Raw genomic sequence first — 6329 nt, 5'->3', positions numbered from 1 at the left:
CTTTGTATTTATGTTATTATTATCCGAAGGTACATCTATTCATGCCCGGAGTTAGTATGCTGTTTTGGTTTTGTTTTTGACAGATTTTAGGAGCTATACACCAAACATATGTAAACAGTTCTGCACAATAAGTGTTAGGAGCTATACACCAAACAGTCCTAACATATGTGTTAGGAGCTGTTTACTTGAGCTATTTTAACAGTCCTAAAACAGTCCAAATACACCAAACAGTCCGACAACATAAGATGAGCAGTAGGCATTCCTAGAATTCCCGAGACTTTTGAGAGCATATCAATGGGAGGATTATATCCAATAGGATTATATTTTAGTTAGACTTCAACTTATGATGAGCAGTAGGCATTTAATGAGTTCAAAACATATACCATATAGAAAAAAAATAGTGCATTACCTTTGGCTTCTCCTCCTGTTTTTGAACTGATTCGATCTGGTCCTTCAACAAGTGTTCTCCTGCAACGACCCCGTAGTGGAACTAGATATAATTAACAAGAAACAATCAACCTTTGTATGTAGATACCTTTAATTACAGACTAACAAATTAAAGGCCATGATGGATACCTCTAATCCGTAACCATTCAGCTTCTATTGTTCAACACACACAAATATGTTATTGTAGCAGAACATAATTGATAGCTAAATATATTATAATTAATCAGTAAAACATGAATCAACAAGAACCCTAGCAGATTCATATCATGTTATTTATTGAAGAATCGCTAAATAGGCGTACCTGTTGTTCGAGGAATTGATGCAGAGAAGAGAAACCAATTCGATGATAGACGATTTAATCGATCAATTGGAGAGTAGACTGTGATCGACGAGTGATTGAGCGAAGATCAATTCGATGATAGACAAGTGATTGAGCGACAATTCTTACAACGAAACGATTAGAACGAGAAGAAGCGATGTCACGAGAGGAAGCGATGTCAATGATACCAATTTGATCATTAACGAGAGGTTTCTGGTGATTTCACTTCAATTAGTCTCACATTTAGGAACGAGAGGAAGCGATGAAGAAGAAACCATTTACAATTCATTTGCTTATTTATATATTATTTATTTAATTTTGATTTATTTTTAATACAAATCTTTTAGATACACTTTTAAAGGGTACCTAAATATTTTTATTTAATTTTTAAAAAATTAAACTTTTTTTTTTTAATCTTTAGATACACTTTTAAAGGGTAACTAAATATTTTTATTTAATTTTAGAAAATTTAAATTATTTTTAATCTTTAGAGAAGCTTAAGAAAGTGTTTCTAAAAATTGATGAAACTCTTTAGAGACATTTTTTTATAAAAACTTCTCTACAACTTTTAACGACATTTCTTATAGCGTATAATTAGCCTATAAATCCTTCTTTAAATGCCGTCCAACTTTTAGTTACATTTCTTATTTTTGTCATTTAAATCCTTCTCTATAATGTAGCTTTAGATACACTTCTAAAAGCTTCTCTGAAAATTTCTTCTCTAAAGCTCCTTTCTCTTGTAGTGATAGAAACTCTTCTCAGCTTCTAAAACCTTAGCCCTCTCTTGATCCAGTACTTTCTTAATCTCAACCAGATCACTTTCAGACTCTGTATTTTTCCTACCTGGAGAATTTCTCTCAGTCTGCAGTTCACTTCTAACCTCTTGAAGTTTATTAAACAGATTCTTATTAGCTTTACTCTAAGTTTTCAAATCATCATCATAATCTTTTCTGACAGAATTCAAAGTGTTCTCAAGCTTTTCAATCTTATACATGAAATCTTTTTCAATACGTTCACATCTTTCTTTATGTTCCCGTTTTAAATCTTTAGTAAATTCTTCATTTGCATGATTTTCATAAAACATATTGATGTATTTATCTGTATAGTCCTTCAAATCTTTTCCAGTTCCGAAATTTTATTTTTCAGCTCTATATTCTCCTTCTCAAAATATACTGCCATTTCAGATTGATCAATGAATCTAATGCTGTGAAATCAGTCAAAGAAATAAAAAACAAGTAAACTCAAAAAAAATCTCAGAAATGCTCAAAAACTGATGAGAAATCAGAAAATCAACGAAAACTGTCAAAGATCAGTAAAAACAGTCAAAAACTGTTGAAAACTGTTAAAAACAGTTAAAACTGATTAAAACAGTTTACGCGACGCAAATCGGTTCAAAATTCTCAAAACAGTTCGGAACAGATCAAAACCATATAAAATCAGATAAAAACTCAAAACAAAAAAAAAATATGATCCAAAAATTAATAAAATCTAGAAAGAAAAAAAATTGTAAAATAAAAGAAAATACAACACAAAAATTAATTAAGATTAGCTTTATCTTATGAAGAGATCAACTTTACCTTAATTAAGATTAGCTTTATCTTAGGAAGAGATCACCTTTACCTTAATTAAGATTAGCTTTATCTTAAGAATAGATTATCTTTACTTTTCCTTTAAACTCTATTATTTCTTGTAATCCTTGTTTTATAAAAAAAGGGGCTTCCTAATCAATGAAAGACATATCACAATTCCAAAAATTCTCTCAAATTTGTCAATATCCCTTATCACCTTTCTCACGTTAACTCTCCTTATCACTGAAATCCAATCTTATATATATATATATATATATATATATATATATATGTATGTGTATAAAGATATCTTATTATAACTTGATAATTCTAAATTGGAATTATTATTACTTAATATCTACTAGTGTTCCAACCGCACGTTGCACGATAGTGATAATACCATCTTCAAAAGAAAATGTTATAGACTAAAATTTGAAGTCCACTTCTAAAAAGATTAGACAAATGTATGTGGCAACTACTCATAAACATTAAAATATTTTAAGAGAAGTTGACAACAATCTTAAAACCATATGTTAATTTAAGTTATCTACCTATGCTCGAGAATGGTGTTACAAAGTACTCTATAAATGTTTGACTAATGTTAGTAGTTTGTTTAATTAGAAGTCACAATTCTAACTGGAATCTCATATAAAGTGACAAAATCATGATGTTCATTTTGTAACAAATTTAATTGAAATCTCATTTGAAGTTATGAAATAGAAACGTTCTATAATATTTCAAGTGAAAATTAGATGAGTGCGTAAGTTGTAGCAACAGTAGTGGAAGTTCAAAGCGATACATGAAAAACCACATCACCAAGCTAAAATAATGGATTTTTCCTCATAAAAAATAAAATTAATATCAAGTGGGGTCGATGACCTACATATCAGATATTAAACTGATAAAAACAAATATTACACTTTATCGTAACATTCTATAATATTTAAATTGTAATTAGAGGGATGTATCAAACCTTGATAGTAGTAACACCAAGACAACAGATAAATAACATCACCAAGTAATATAATGGGCATTCTCATATACAAAATAAAATACGAAGCAAGTTGAAAACTCATACATTAGATATCAAACTATAAACATATAATATACTTGATCTAAATTAAAAAAAACGTAAGATTCGGGATAGATATGTTAAACTAAAAACATAAACTATATTTGATCTTAAGCAGAAGGTCGACATCCGAGAAAAATATGTTTGTTCTATTTTTAGTCATTTCTTTTTGTAGTAATCTCCCTCTTGCCACTTTCACTTCATCATGTTATGCGAGATGCAATTATTCAAACAATATTGAGAAAAATGTTGGCTCTTTTCTTTTTGTATCCACCTGTCACGTGTCTCTTTCTTCTTTTATCCAATATGGGATGCAAACAATAATGTGAGGAAAAAATGATTTATATTGCTTACAAGTTGTCACCTGATTATCCATGGTTATTGTTTTTATATAGAAGAAAAAAAGATATAAGAATATAGATTATAGATATATAACTATTGTCATGAATTTGCGACAATACGTTAACATGTAAATTCTTTACATATAAGTTTATTTTATTTTATTTTACTTATAATCATATAATCAAGTTTAGTTAATCTAAAAAGGTTACCATAGATTCAATTTTACTTATAACAAACTAAAACAATCAATAATTTGTTCGTTATATTATCTTAAAGTTTTTAATTCAACTTTATAATATAAAATATATACTAAACTCATATTATTACCTTTCATTGTTATTTAAAGTCAATTGATAAAAAAAATATAAAACTCGGGTCATCCAAGTAAGATAACCTTATTATCAAGTCTCATGAGTTGACACAATAAATCTCATTCTTCTTACTTATATATACCTCTTTATTCCAATATTTCAAACTCTCACCAATATGAGATATCACCAACTCAACCACAATTCCCCAACACCTTAGTACTCAATTCTCATGACTTCACATCAATTCCTCTTGGTTTGCTCAATGATCAAATATCAATTTAAGAAAAAAATGTAAATCCCTTGACTCGAGCGGAAATGCGATATCTTTCAACGGGCATCCTATATCTACTAAAGGGAAGGGGAAGGAGTAGGGCATAAACAACAATTAAATTGGGATAAAATAATTAAGGGTGTCTGAAAACTCGGAATCGTGTTTATATTTATAATGCCCCGTCCAACACCGTAAATCACGATTCGGAGAATACTAAAATAAGATGAAAGCACGTCATTAAGTCAACACTTTCATTCAATATATAAGTGATATAATAGACAATTAGACTATATTTGTTATTATAAGTACTGCAATAATTACAAATTTTGTTAAGAAAAAAATGTATCATTTGCATTTGTTTTGAATAAATCTTTTACCAATTGGTTGGTTTTAGTTTCAACCATGGCTATAGATTTCAAAGCTCTATGTCGCATTTATACATCCATCATTTTCTTCCAAACTATCATATCTCTACCAATGTGAGATGATGAAAGTCAATCTTATTTCAGATTTGAGCAACACTCAAACCTCATTTTACCAATTCATCATCCTTGATTTCACTTTTATATTTACACTATAATTTTTACCATTTCAAAGAGGGTCATCCAAATAAAGACAAACCTATGAGGCAAACCCCATTATTTGACACAAAGACATCCAATCCACCTTTCTTATACACTTCATTTTCTTCAAATCTTTCAACTTTTTACTAATGTGGGATATCTCAAACTCAACCACAATTCACCAACACCTCAATAAACTATTCTCATGATGCCACCTCAACCACTCAGGGTTCTTCTTTTAATATATATATATATATAGATTATTCTTATACACCTCATCACCCCAAGGTGTTACTTATATATATATACACATATATATAGGGGCACGTTCAAATGAAAACCGTGCATTTCTAAGAAACCGTGTAAACCAATTTCGACCAATAGGAAAATTCTTTTTTTTTCTAATTAAATTTAATCAATAAGGGTATTTCGGTCATTTACAATATTTTCTATTAAATATGGAAGTTATTAATAAATCTTAATTAAGGAAACGTAATAAAGGAAATTGCATAAATGATAACATTTAAATATTTAATTATATTAAAATATTAAAAATTTGGATTTCATATATTGTCATGAGTTATAATCAGGAAACATGTCTTGATGAAACAATTGAATTACAGAATGAAATAATCAAAACGTAGATGAACAAAAAAAATCCACAAAATGAAACAGGTTTCATGAACGTGAAACCGGTTCATGTTGCAAAGAAATTAGGTGAACCGAAACATTTTTATGGTGAACTCATTGCAATGATGGTGTAGTTAATTCTTTTTTTTTATGAAAAGCAAAATGAAACCGGTGCATTTTGAAAAAAATTATGAAAAGGAAAATGAAATAGGTTTCATGAACGTGAAACCGGTTCATGTTGCAAATAAATTAGGTGAACCAAAATATTTTTATGGTGAAACCGTTGCTTTGATGGTGTAGTTGATCCATTTTGTTGAAGAAAAAGAAAATGAAACCAGTGCAGGTTGAAAATAAATTATGAAAAGGAAAATGAAACAGGTTTCATGAACGTGAAATCGGGTCTTGTTGCAAATAAAATATGTGAACCGAAACATTTTCATGGTGAAACCAATTTCGTTCATATAATGTAATTCAAAATTTAAAACGATTCACTCCATATAATTGAATATGGTGTATTATATTCAATTTTTTATATGTTTTATTGATGGATGTGTTATTAATATCGAGAATGATGTTACCAAATGTTAAATTTTGTTTACCATTTTTGCCCTTACTGTTGAAATAAAATAAATTTTTAATATATATATTTTTTAATTTCCTAAAATAAAGTAAACTAATATTGGTCATTGATCAATATAATGGATGGATGAGATTGGTTTACACAAATGGGGCAGGTTTTTATTTGAATGCTTCTATGTATATATATATATATATATATATATATATATATATATATATATATATCT

At 28.6% G+C, this 6329-nt stretch overlaps 1 non-coding gene across 1 annotated transcript; it reads right to left on the bottom strand.

Annotated features, from left to right (window-relative positions):
• Positions 1–3085: 3085 nt before the first annotated feature.
• LOC112504379 lies at positions 3086–3277 on the bottom strand. The gene has a single exon (XR_003068178.1). It is a non-coding gene; the product is annotated as a U2 spliceosomal RNA (small nuclear RNA).
• Positions 3278–6329: the final 3052 nt, after the last annotated feature.

The sequence above is a fragment of the Cynara cardunculus genome, unplaced genomic scaffold (assembly GCF_001531365.2).
Source record: "Cynara cardunculus var. scolymus isolate 2C unplaced genomic scaffold, CcrdV1 Un_Scaffold_5379, whole genome shotgun sequence".
NCBI classification, from domain to species: domain Eukaryota; kingdom Viridiplantae; phylum Streptophyta; class Magnoliopsida; order Asterales; family Asteraceae; genus Cynara; species Cynara cardunculus.
The sequence above is the reverse complement of the archived record's forward strand: the minus strand, read 5'-3'. Positions and strand labels throughout refer to the sequence as shown.